The sequence below is a fragment of the Apaloderma vittatum genome, unplaced genomic scaffold, assembly GCF_000703405.1.
Source record: "Apaloderma vittatum isolate BGI_N311 unplaced genomic scaffold, ASM70340v1 scaffold8253, whole genome shotgun sequence".
Lineage (NCBI taxonomy): Eukaryota > Metazoa > Chordata > Aves > Trogoniformes > Trogonidae > Apaloderma > Apaloderma vittatum.
The window spans coordinates 173,704-187,482 of record NW_009709775.1 but is presented as its reverse complement, the minus strand read 5'-3'; the positions used below and the strand labels follow the sequence as shown (position 1 = coordinate 187,482).

Sequence of the window (13,779 nt, the reverse complement as noted above, 5' to 3'; positions counted from 1 at the left end):
GGAATCCCACAGCTGCCAAAGCTCAGGCGTGTGCAGGCACAACATGAGCACAGCCAATTGCAGAAACATTTGGGGAATGCCTCTGACAGCCAGTGTTGCCACTACCCTGACCTTTGCCTTGCCAGAGTGCATGTCTAGTTGGTCCTGTGCTTACTCTTTAGTGTGGGGAGAAATTAGAGAAGTTCAGCATTTAATAGGAGTTACGAAAATGTTTATCTCTGCAGCTGGTACTGGTTGTAAACATTTAAGACCTTCTGAACTAAATGCAGTAGTGTGGCCTGTCCTTAGCTAAACAGAAGGCAGTCTTGCACCCATCTGAGGCATCTCAGCATGCGAGCCCCGATTCAGGCTTTCTCTCATGCAAAGTGCAATATAAACATGCAACCTTTTACTTGGATATGATCTGATTATAAATGCTTTAACCTGCAGTCAGCTCAGAGACCTGGAGTTTCACTGAGGAAACTGAGGCTATGCATAGGCATAGGTGTTTGCTGTGGCCTGAACTGCCACATGTACCATTACCTTGGATTTGTGGGGCTTTCTTCACTTGATGTGCTCTAGAGCTGCTTCAGAAAGCTGCTTTCATATTTCCAGGCAATTGAATTGTTGCTCTATGACCATCTGTCAGTGCCAAAGAGACTTCAGCACAACTGCAAGGAGCAGTTACCGTGTGCGTATTCTGTACACTCACAACTCGTGGCCTCATCTAGGTCTCTCCGAAGACCCTCTGTGGCAAAAAGGGAAGGAATTACTTTTCAGACTCCAATTTGTCGATCACATTAACCAAGTGAACAGTGACTCATTTGTCACTCGAAATAGGCATTGCTTCTGTGCAAGCATCCGTTGTGTGGTTTTCTCTTCTCAAATCAAAATAAGGGCAAAATTGCTGCAGGTCTTGTAATGGATATTTGCATGGTACATTACAAACCACAAATTAGGTTAATCCACTCTGCAAACCTACCAGCTACCATCTGTGCATGGTGAACTAATTAACCCTTGAGACATCTGCTAATCCCAATGTGGCTTGTAAAACCAGTTGGACTATGTTTCTCCCCAAAGATTCCCGCTCAACCCACAAACACACATTCTTTGCTGGCTAGAGCAAGTTTCAGACTCCTGGAGTAAAAAGATCTTGCCCTCTGCCCTTGCTGAGAATCTTGGCTGGTTTCATGCCAAAGTTGTCAGATCCCCAGTCATGAAGCTGAAGCAAGTATCTGGAACTTGGTTTTGGGTGGCAGCAGCGAGTTGATGTGGACCACACAGCTGTTCTACCCTGAGTTTCAGTGCTCCTCAATCACTAAGAGAACTCCCCTTCCTCATGGTGGGAGTCAGACTTGGCAGAAGAGATGCTGCTTTACTTTTGCTTTTGAAGCTGAGGCATGGATCTCTGCCACCTGCCTTGCAGGTAGCCAAGCTCTTGTGCCTGCTGCTTTCAGTGTGCACCAGCAGGAGCACTGCTGGCCATCGCCTTCTGAAATCATAACAAAAAAATCCCACTGCTTGCTGACTCCAACTGCTCAGACTTCCCTACTTGCTGCTGGGGCACAGCTGGCTTCAAGCTGCTGCCCAGTGCCTTTCTCTGGCACCTTGTCACTATGCGGTAGGATTCTCCTCCAAGTGAGAGGGAACTACACTTGAAAAAACACAAGTTCATGGCTCCATCAGTACTGCAGTCTCTCCTTTCTCTAGTGATCAGATCCTGCTTGCGTCAAGCTGGCTGTACTTCACCTTAGCCTGCCAGATGAAATCTGTTTAAATAGCCCCTGTAATTGAGCACTTAGAATATTAACTGAACAGTTGGGTCCAAGTAAGCATTGCCTCAGTGAGGATGCTGATGAGGCTTGGCTTCCTCAGCAGAGAGAACTATCCTACAACCTGGTTCCCACATCCAATTTTTGGACTAGCAGAATATGGCAGCACCCAGACAATAACCTCTGCTTCCTTTCTCTCCTGTAATCTAGAACTAGGAAGGATGTATCTGCTGGCAAGTAAATAAAAACTTCGGAGTCCGTTGGAAGCTACTTCTCAGATTTTTTTACAAAACATCTGTAATGCTGTCTTTTCCCTCAACAGGGAAATTAAGTGGAGTTGAGAGAGTTGCAACAATGACGGAGGCATGGCCTCCAAGTGAGGAACAAGCAGATTATTGTAAAAACACCGAGAGCCCTCATGGCTGATCACTTGGTGGGATTGCTGCCTTGGGTTTATGGGTGGAGCTGACAGCAAGAGTTGTTTCTTCAGCCTAATTCTTCATCACTACGGAAACCCTCTTCCTCGCTTTTGCATGCTAAGGATGTGTGCTCTGTCAGCTTCAGGGAGATGCCTTAATTGCTCTTTCTTTGGGTTATCAGAGATTGCAACTACAAAGAAAGCAGAAAAAGCTAAGGAAAATGGCTTAACTTTTGGCTTTTTCTCTCTTTACAGCTGAGCTATGCTCATCACTTCAGAGCTTAACCTTACTGATCCTGTCACACTGCGTGTGTCTAGCCTGCACTTACAGCTCCATGGCATGTCTCACTTTTATTTTTATAAATTAGCTTTATTTTCTTAACTTCAATTTGAACTGTCTCCTTTGAGGCAATATGAAGAAAATGAATGGTGTGTGCTTAATCATTCAACAGCGTCACAAATATGTGAGCCGTTAGTTGGACCAGCAGGGCTGCACGGCTGGAGCTGTCTCTGCCTGTTGCAGGACTGAGGTGCTGACCCTGGAGACAAAACTTTGTTGGTGCAACTGAGTTCGGAGTTCTCTTGACAGCTTCGTAGCTCCATAGCAGACATTTAGATAAAAGGGAGAGGAGGCAACATAGAGCCTCCAGCTCTGGCAGATATATTATGATATTTTGGGGAGGTGGCTGCATGGTGACATGGTGCTACCTTTCCTTTGCCTTAAGGTTGTTGCAGTATTGCTGGGATGTCATCTGGAGTGGTGGACGTCCTTTCAATATTAGAGAGGCTGTGAATGCAACTGCAAGTGTGCTGTGGGCATACCTTAACTTACTCGGTTGACTACTAAATCTTTCGCAATTTTCCCTTCTCAGACAGAGCAAGCCTGAACCTTTTAAATGGTTCTCAAAGGGGCCAAATATCGAAGTGTGTTACTAAAGATGTTTGAAAGTCCAATTAACTAACATGGTGAATCCCAGCATGAAGCAATGCATCTTCTGTCAGGATAGTGACTGCAGCAGATGTCTTGGGGCTACCCACACTGAGTGTGTGAATAATGAAGCAGGCAGTTGGTTATTGCCTAATGAATCTGAGCCTAGGTGGTAGCAGCAAAGCTAGAAAGTGGGGTTTTTTTAACCCAACTGTTAATTTGAGTCATTCTATTCTTAGGATGTTTGTCTCTGAAGTCTGTCTCCTTGTACTCTATGCAAAAGGAAAGCTTCAGCTTGGAAGGTTGCATTTTTTCATTATTTTTTTTTAAGGAGGTGAATGAGGATCTAAGTTCGTTCAAGCCAATGGCAAGGTCCCAGGAAGATCTTAAACCTTGTAGCTTGGACTTGGTGTCTTAATCCTTGTAAGAAATCTATGGTACGACATGATCCCTGCAGACTAAGACATGTGCTCTTATTTGTGTCCTGATAAATCACATGTGCATGTGGTGTTCCTTATATTGTTTTCTACAGTTAGTGCAGAAACTGGCTCCTTGGTGCCATTTGGGGTGTTGATGAGGATGTCTGGACGAGGTAGTTCGCCAGCCACTATTTTGTGACTTCACAAGCGTGTACTGACAGGATTGCTCTTGATCAGAAATGAGGATCTGTTCCCCCATCATAGCATTAACCTTCTTGGCTGTATGTACTAATTACTGCATGGAATTTAAAAACAGCAGATTCTGGCAGAACATTTTGGTTCTCACATAGCTGATTTTTTTTTTTTGTTTCTTAACTGGAGGATAAAGGATTTAGGTGTACTGACAGGATTGCTCTTGATCAGAAATGAGGATCTGTTCCCCCATCATAGCATTAACCTTCTTGGCTGTATGTACTAATTACTGCATGGAATTTAAAAACAGCAGATTCTGGCAGAACATTTTGGTTCTCACATAGCTGATTTTTTTTGTTTCTTAACTGGAGGATTTAGCGGTAAAAGAAGAATGGAGTAGGCAGAAGTATAGCAACTGAGGACCAAACAAACCTTAGCATATAATTACTGGGGATGTACATCTTGGGTCTGGTTCTGGAAGGAGTTAGTTGCTGATGAGCTCAATATGCATCTTCAGTTCAGTCCCTGGTTACGGAGCTTGTTCTCATGATGGAGAATTATTCTTTCTCAGCTAATGAATTTGCTAAATTCTAACTTCTGTTCAGTTTATTAGCTGTTGCTGATGCAGTAATTCCCCAAACAGCTCCTTTTCTTTCCTGACTTTTTCTGACAAGCCTGTAAGGCGCTTTTTGTTATTTATTGTGTTGGGTTTGCCTGGGTTTTGTATTTTGGGGTTTTTTAACAAGTTCTTCATATAACTGAGGAACATCCACTCTGGGTTTTTTTCCAAAGGAGGGCTCTTGCTCTGTGCTCAGGTGTGCTGGCACAGGGCAGGATTTGGAGGAAAAGCTTTGGCTCAGTCAGGCAGACTTCATCTCCCTGCAGCATCTGTGTGTGTGACCCAATTCTGCATCTTCAGTCAAGATGTGAATCTGTCCACTCCAATCCCGCTCTCCAAATTCAGCCTGTGGTATTCTGGCAGGAGGAAACTGATCTCACACTTCTCCTTGTACACCATATTTTTTAAGTCATTGGTTAAACTGAAATGCTTTGGACATCTGCCTGAGGCTACTGAAGAGAAGAGCAGATAGGAGACTTCATTCGGCACTGTTTCAATTTTTTGCTGACAAGACATGTGGCCCGTTAGATGTATAGGATTGCTGTTGTCTTCTGGGTGGCCCATACACTGGGGTGGGAGAAAGACGGGATAAGAGAGGAAGAGTTGTTTGTGTATTGTGTGGATTTTCTGTTTTGCTCCTTGGCCTTTAAACTGAAGTGTGGGGACAGGGTACAGGACTAGAGAAAGGAACGTGTTCATGCTCTTGGCTGTTCCCAGTTCAATGTGGATGCTGCGCACGGTCCCGTATCAGGGAGAAAGGGCAGAGGCTGGGCAGGCAGGGAAGGACTGCAAATATGAGGTGTGGCTTGAGCACAGCTAAAGCAGAACAACATGCACCCATACAAATGCCTCAGAGAGCCTTCAGCTGAGCACTGAGAAAGCACTCGGTACCTTACAGGATGTAGAGGCATTTTTTGTGGTTTTAAGGAGTCCTCTGTTCTCCATCTGCTCCTGTTCTGCCTTCCTCCTCGGTCTGTCAGTAGCAGATGGTATTGACACTGCGTGCGTGGGGTTTTTCCTATCTTGCACAGAGAGAACTGTGTGGTATCGGATTTTGATTTTTGGCATATTAGAGAAGGCGGATGAGAAATGCACTTGGGAGCTGGAGTTGGGGATGAGGATGTTCAGCCGTTGCAGAAATCTGTACGTGGCACAGATGAGTCTGTCTGGCTGAGAGGAGCATACCTCTTACCTGGGTGTTTTAGATAGTCTAGTCGCAGGCTGGAGCACCTGAAACTTGAATCTCTCATGTGAGAAGGAAACTTGGATAGCAAACTGTATGTTCTTAGGCTATTGAAAGCACTTGCCCTTAAAACAGTGCTCCCTTAAGTACCTCCAGCTTTGTGCAAGGTTTTATACCTGTCACGTTCCGGCTGTCTTGTGTCTGAGCCGTGTGACAGGCAAAATCTTCACCGTTTTACTCTGGACGGAGATGGCTGGAAGCGTTCCTTTCAAGGTGTTGGCAGGAGTTATATGCATCAACTGGCCAGATCAGTCTGCTGCCAGTTAAAACAGGCTGCCTGGGCATGCTGATGCTGTTGTACTTTTTCTGTGTTGGCAGTGTGATTTCTTTGCAGTTGGAATTTGACTTATGCTTCTTGGTTTTGATTTTTTTTTTTTTGGTCGTTTGTTTGATTTCTATTCTTGTTGTTGTTTTGGGGGGGTTGTTTTTTGTTTGAGCCATCCATGAATCCTGGCGTGTGTACGTACCTGTGACCTTCCACATGCAACAGCTGGCGCTTCTCTGCCCTTCTCCTTGGCGGTGTTGGGGGCTAATTTTTTTGTCCTTGGAGGGGGTGGTGCTCTCAGTTTGTGCAGCTGTAGATGTGGATTAGGGCTCGGATATTTTAGGCGCTTCCCAGGAAAACTGGGAACTGCTGCAAAACTGTATGTGCAGAGGCTGTACCACAGTGATCATGTGGGAAACAGTCCTTGCTTGCCACGTGGTAAGAGTTAATATGAGCTGTGGCTGCCAGAACAGAAACTAAACAATTCTGGATACTTCTGGGTCTGCAAATAGGATTAAGATGGGCTTTTGCAGAAGTAAACAGAGTAGAAAATAAGTACTAAAGTTTTCTTTATATTCGTCCTTCTAGAAAGGCTGAAGGATGGTGTGAGGCTGTGGAAATGCAGCTGATGAGCGTGTCAGCGTGCAGTTTGTCAAGCGCAGTTTGTCCTCTCTCCCCACTGCTCTATTCTGACTCGAGAAAGAACTCTCCTGGTTGTGGATCTCTCCCCTGCAGGAGTGAGTTTCCAGATGATGAATTTCTGAGGCACGCTCGAGTCACGTGAAAGCCAGATGCGAACATTTTCCAAGCAGTGTGTGTGGGTCTAGCATACGCCAGGCAGCTCTGCTTACGTGGCAAGTGGAAGTGGTCTGAGATTGCCCGGGGAGGCAAGGAGCCCCAGCAGCTCCCAGAGCAGCTGCTTCTGCTGGGGAGAGCAGGATGCTCACTGGGCTCGTCACTGTGGCTCAGCACATCTGCCCTGAGCCCCTGCACAAATGCAGCGCCTCTTCCTGAGTACAAGCCCTGCACAGGCTCTCCATGATGGGGCTTAACTCAGTGAACAGGACTAAAATTAAAGGCCTTGTTTAATGCCTGCTGCCAATCCTCTTACTCATGCACTTTAGCTGGATTTGCATGTTTGATAATCTACTAAAATATTTTTTTCATGATGTAGCTTTTTCAAGATACTGCCTCTTGAACAGATGGCATGGGGAATGGAGGTGATGTTCTGCTTCAAGTGTATAGAAAAGGAGATACCTCTGCAGGAATGAGAGGTTTACTTGAAAACTCAGTCTCCCAGTGGGAAAAATCGGAATATATCTCTGTATTCCTTCAAGAACTTTTTTAAAACACTTGATTTAAACATGATGTATCATCATCCCACAGACTTAAGAGCAAGAAGAGCTTACTTAGGCTGCTGTGGTGAGGGACAGGGGTGGCTGCTGTTTGCCCAGCAATTTCAGTAGCAAATAAATCTGTCATTGTGGTACCTAGGAAGTGTAATGGCTGACCAGGCCCAGCCTGGGTCAGACACTGGGCACAAATGTTGATTTTGTTTAAGTCCCTCTGGTGCCTGGAGGGAGAAGCCTCAATGGCGCAGTTCAACAGGGTGCCTTGTGCAGTAGGGCTTCAAAGAGACCAAAATATTTGCAACCTTTCTGTGCCATCCTCCCATTTCTCTGGCTGTATATTGTTCTCTGTCTAATTGAATGAGTTAATTGTGCGAGCCAGGAATGTGTGAAAATGGTTCCAATTCAGATTCCATCTGCATTTTTCCTCTTTCCAAGCTGTTTTACAGGCGTATTGTAGAGCCACATATAGACTTTGTATCAGAGTAATTTTCTGATAAAAGTACTTCCATTCCTGGGAGAGGTTAGCAACATCAAGTATTTCTCTCCCTCCCCTAGCCTATTACTATTTATTGCATCCTATTGCCGTCCCATTTAACTAAAGTGTCAAGCTGCAGCTGAAGAGAAAGGGGCTATAGAGGAGAGAAATGTGCAGATGGGCTGACAAGGTGTGGTCAATGGGTCTGGAGGATGAAGGGTTTGGAGATGCTGCATGGGGGTATGGGAGGATACTATCCTGTTTCTGCTCTGTCTGCAGAAACGAGCCCCACAGCTCTGGGGCTCCTCACTGAGTTTCCTGCTCCTGGATGTATGAATGGCCAGCCTCACCTTGTCGGGAGGAGGAGAAGGTTATTCTTCAGTTTATCTGAAGAAATGCGGGAAGAAGCAGAGGCAAAACCCCAGCAAGAAGCTCTGGAGGAGCCAGAGGAGAAATTAAGTAGATTGAGCCTTACCTGCTCTGGACAGTAAGGTGTCCCACCTGAGCACCCAGGACAACAACATGGCATTTCATTTATATCAACTCGTTGGCATCGACCTCCTAAAACCATATTGAAATAAACGCTTGATTTCTGTTTTCAGTTCTACTATGTGAGATAACGTTACAGTGAAGAAGGCTCTAGGCCACTTCTAAGAAACAGACACTGCTTGGAAACAGTCTAGTCAGACCACTTCTTGCTGACTTATTAAATACCACTGCTGAGGTGAGAACACCTCCATTCTTCTCTTAATGCTTTTTATTTGAACAGTGATGAGTAGAAGAAGCACTTACTTCCCTCAGCCCCAGTCTGAGGAATCACTGCCAGTTACTGGACCACCAATGAAGTTCTCTGGAGCGCAACACTGATCGTTGACTTCACAGGAAGCCAGTATAGTTGCAGTTTAAGATTGTATTGCTTAGTCTTTTCTCACCATTCCAATTAAGACAGGAAGGGTGTATGTCTGGGAAATGAATCTGCAGAACGCTCAGCTGCACTCACCACTGTGGTCCTTGGATAACTGAGCCAGTAGTACCTCATCATGGAGAAGACTAATGACCTACAGAATTGAGCACTGTTGGAAAGGGGCAGTTTTTCAGATATTAGCATCTCATCAGCATGGCCACCTCTTCTTATTATCTTTTTCTCAGTATTTGAAAGTGCACCTTTGACAGCTGCAGGGAGATTTCAGCATTCACAGGTAATGTTTAAGGTAGGGCTTCCTGAGAACAAAACAGTTTTATTAATTAAATGGACATAGGACTGTTACCTTCTATGGAAGACATTATCATTAAACTTTTTTTTACTCTCCGAGGCAAGGTAGCCACATCCAGATCACGTGCTGAGACTTGTCTTTGGCCCATGTTAACTTCTCAGCTATGCACAGAAATCACTTGGGGCAAGGGCTGCTCAGCCATAACTTCAACCACACTGAAACTCATGATCAGTATGATCCAATTCCCCAGAATTACTGCAGGAATAATGTTGGGAAATATGTAGCTATACAGACATTATTAAAAAAAAATTAAAAAAGCCCAAACAGAAGTTTGTTATAGAGGTCCCTGATAGCCCCAGTGATATGCAACCTAGAATCTTTAGGAGGGTATTCCCTCTGGCCTTTGCAGCAGTGTTAAATAATGGATGCCAGACTTAACATTGAACTGAATATTTTAAGCAGTGTTACTGACAGAAAGAGACCTGCATTTGGCAGACCAGGCATACTGCTAAAATGCCTGTGGAAGAGGAATTTCTTTGCACTTGCTGGACCAGGACCCAGCTGGATGTGCAGTACTGATGTGAATGGTCAATGTGGCATCTCCTAGATTCTGGTATCACTGAGCTTGTGCATTTGACTCTTGACTGACTCTATCTTTTATAGGTTTTCCTTGAAGCTTGCTCTGCTCTAACTGCACACAAGACAAATAGTCTGCTGCTAAAATGAGATGAGCACGCGTTGGTCCCCAGCAGTCTGGCGCCTGTTCTCTTGCCGGTGGTGGGAGGAGCAGAAAACAAACCAGTCTCAATGGCAGCAGAAAAGCTTCTGGGGAAATCTAAAATCATCTATTCCGTGTGTTTTGTTCACCACAGCAACCAGCTTAATTATGTCTTTAAAGCCTTTGTCTCCCCCAGCTCCTTCCCTTCCTTCCCCACCTGAGGAGCCCAGCTGACCCATCTGGGGGTGCCCACCTCTGCAGCGGCAGCTCGGGGGGGTTGGGGCTCAGCAGCCGCTTCCAGTGACCCGCCTGCTCCGCTGCTATTTCTGTGTACTGCGGCTCCGGGGAGCCTCCTCTGTGCTCTTCACAACTGTCTCGGCCCCATGGCTTCACTGTAATTTATGGACCCGTGGATTTTTTGAGCTTTTAAAAATAATTCCAATCGGAGGGGTTTGTTCTGGCTCCAGCTGAAGCCGGCAGCAAGGGCTGTGGGAGTTGGTGTTAGGAGCAGAATCGAGATGCCATTGCCTTAGGAGTGGCTTGATTTGAGCAGGCAACTTTAATTTCCCTTCCAAATACTGAGATTTCCCCCTCACCTCCAAGTCATCCAAGACCGGACGACGCTTGGCCGTGTGGCAAAGGGGGAGAGGAGAGGCAGGAAGTGAGGGTTTGTTCGTTTACCGTTACCAATCCCATTGGAAACCGGCTCCAAGCCCCAAGCAGAATTCCAGTAAAACCCTGTCCTAAAGGGGAAACCCAGGGCCATTCAAAGCTTGTGTTTTGTTGGCTCAGGCACAGCGTGCTTCTAGGGCCTTTGACCTACTCCCCGTACCCTGGCTCCCTCCACAGCTTTTTGTTTGAGCTCTCTGTGAAGTGGAATCCATCACTAATGTCTGATATTTTTATTATTTGTAGGGGGAACTCATAGAAGCTGGTAGCAATTAGAGCTTAAACGTCTTGGAATAAAAAAAAAAAATCTCCAAGAAGGAAGTTTAATGCTAAGCAGATGTGCAAGAGCAGCTGAAATATGCTAGCTGTCTTCTGCTTCAGAAGCAACCTCATCCACATCTAGCTGCTGTCAGGCTGGGGCAGCTGAGAGGTGCTGCTGCTGCTTTTATGCTGCTGCTTGGGCCTGGGAGCTCATGCTGGGGACCTGTGGGACTGTTTACTGGTTAATACTTAGATTGCCCTTTTATCCTCTCTTAGACCAATGGTTTTGGCAAGGAGATAAAATACTTTGTTTAAAAAGAAATCTAAAAAATAAAATTATAGTAGCCAACCGAAATGGTTTCTATGGTTAGTTTGATTCCTTGAGATCTCACACAGGGTGTTTGTAGATACAGGTATTGCAGAGCAAGGTTTAAACTCTCTTTTTGGGTAGACAGATCCCTCTTCATTTAGTTGTTGGCTGTCTCAGCCTTTGCTGCCAGCTTGGATTGGGGCAAACTGAAATCTTGCCAGTTGTTCCTGCAATAGATCTTCTGCTTTATTTATCGCTGCCATATTCAGGTTCTTCTGTCTGGAAAAAGATCTGACAGCTGACTGAAGTTCATAATCCTGTTCCTGAAGGCAGTGGAAGTCTATTCAAAAGCTAATAGACAAGTTGCTGACAACAACTCCTTCACACCCTTTCCCGTGCGTGCCCCAAGTCTGTAACAGAAACATGCTATATATTCCCTCCATGAGCTAGAGCACAAGTTATTCTGCCAGATGATTTCCTGTTGTACTCTACCAATGCAGAGTCTTTTTTCTTTTTTTCTTAAATGGTAATCCAAAGTAAATTATTGTAACTTACCACGGCATATTTTGTACTGTATTGTGACAGTGCAGTGCATGGGTTTGGGAGTTGGTTGGAAGACATTAGGTTTTTCTCCAGACTGCCACTACTGAGAACTTACTGAAGAGAAAGCATAACACCAGATCCAGGTGAATTTCATTTTTTTGAAAATTGTATGCTTGATTTAAAGAAAGGATTTCAAAACCTCACCATTCCCTTAGCGCTGAGGAAATGCAGCAACGTGTTTCTTGGACCTCTGGTTTCCAGTGGGAAGGTTTGAAAGCTGTTTCTTATGCAGTTATGTACATGCTAGGAATCTATTACTGATTTTTTGGCCATCTTGATAATATACTGCAGGTCAAAAGACAGTAACAAGTTAAATAGACAAGGCCACCAATATAGTTTGCCCCTCTCTCCAAGTAATTGAAGAATGATCTTTTCTGCTTGTTAAACTGATGGGTCCAGAACTGGGTTCCACATTGCAAATGATTTTTTTTAAAATTACATTTTGGAATTGTTCTTAGCCTATCATAAATAGGATGTTCTTAGCTTATCATAAATACTTATAATTTCTTCTCTTAAATAATGAGTAACAGCTGTCCTTATCTCCCTCATCACATAGAAGAGGAATATTTGCTGGTTTTTATTTTGAAATGGAGGTATACCTGCTAACTCTTAACATGCTTTTCTAGTGTATTCAAACAGAAAACGCCACCACTTAACATTTGAAGATTATTCATAGAATCTCAAGCCTAGTATTTACACCTTATTTCATGGAGGGCAAGGGAAATCTTTTGGCCTTGTTGGTAGCAACTCCATGAGCTTTCTCCATGAGCAGGTTTCTGCCTCATATTCATTGGCTTAGAAATGGTATTTCTAGTTATACTTGGGATGCGCCTTTTGTACTCTTTTTTTTTTTTTTCCATGGAGTATTATTTGTCTGTTATTTTCCTTTATACTGTTCCAGGGTAACAAAGCACAAATGTTTGTAGAAACTTGCATGTGTTTGTTAAGCTCTATCTTTGTGAGTTGCCTGTTGGTCTTTTGGGGATTATTAACAGCTGCAAGGCTAAATACTTTTGCAGGTCTGAAGCTTGATAAGTCAAGCTGTCTCTTGGTATGCATTCCCTGTCCTGTTGGGCTTAAGGTCAGAGCACATATTATTCCAAGATCTCAAAATCAGATCACTACAGGTCAGCTTCATAAATTCTGCAAGTCCATTAAAACAAAAAAAAATAATTGGGTAGTTCTTATGACTTGCCATTTAACTGAGTCCCCATCATGCCAACACCACTCTTAATTAAAACTTAACCTTTCTTTCAAAGCTGTCTTGACTAACTTCCAAGCTTTCTGATATGACTGTTTTCTTGTTTCTCTAATTACTTTCTCTTTTCATGGCTGCCCTATTGGATTTCAAGTTTGGATGTCCAGTTTGTCTGAGACTCCAAAAAAGAGTGTCACTCCAGGTAAATTTTTGTGTCTTGGTGTTCTGCATGCTGTTAAAAAGCGAAGTCTGCTGAAGCTGTTTGTGGTTTTGGAGTTGTCCTGAATGTGAGTCTCTGACAGTGAATATCCAGGATCTGTTGCCTACCTGTGTATTGGGTTTTTCATGTTGCATGACTTCTGATAAGAAAGAGCTTTGCTTTTCTGATTGCTGCCTCGCCTTGGTGTTGCTTCTAGTAGTGAACAGTAGTTTGCTATGTTGTATCTTCCTTACCCAACTCAAAGCCACAATCCAAAGCAGCTGCTGCTCTCGTAGCTTGACTCTGGCCACAGCTGAGAACCTGAACAACTGCTCTCTCGCTATCCCATGTGGGATGGAGGAGAGAACAGGAGCAGAAGTGAGAAATCTTATGGGTCGAGGTAAAGGAGAGAAACATGACTATGTGCTCCTTATTCTTCTGAAACACGATTTTCTTTTCCATGCCAAATAGAAAGAGTTTTTATGGAAAACTCGGGACTCTAAGGAGGGTGCAAAATTCTCATGAGAGCATTGGATTCCTTGTCGCAATGAGTTGTGAAGGAGGAGGGAGCAGGGAGACAACTTCTAGGTGAGATGTCGGGGTCTGGGAAGAATTAGTCCGATATAAGGCAAAGACTAAGCTTTATAGTATAAGCAAACAGGACTTCTCCGAAGTAACCAGTTGATTTCTTCTGCAAACATTTGTCACATTGCATGGAATACCAAGGAAGAGGTATTTTCCTTCAGACTTGGGAAAAATGACGACAAACGATAGACCCTGTGTCTGTACACGATGCAGGCCTGATCACCCAGGAGGTTAAGCTTGTGCCCTGTTCTAAGTATTTGAACAAAATCCCACCATCCTCAGTAGAGTAGTTCTTGCTTGTCAGAGGTTTTTAGTAAGCAAGACGACCACTGTGATTTCAGAAATGTTATCCTTGACAGA

At 44.3% G+C, this 13,779-nt stretch overlaps 1 protein-coding gene across 1 annotated transcript in view; it reads left to right on the top strand.

Annotated features, from left to right (window-relative positions):
* Positions 1-12,797: 12,797 nt before the first annotated feature.
* SH3PXD2A (SH3 and PX domains 2A) overlaps positions 12,798-13,779 on the top strand; it is a 72,487-nt gene continuing 71,505 nt past the window's right edge. The window contains exon 1 of the mRNA XM_009867053.1: positions 12,798-12,837. The gene's annotated coding sequence lies outside the window, so the exon portion shown is untranslated. The remainder of the gene's footprint in view (positions 12,838-13,779) is intronic.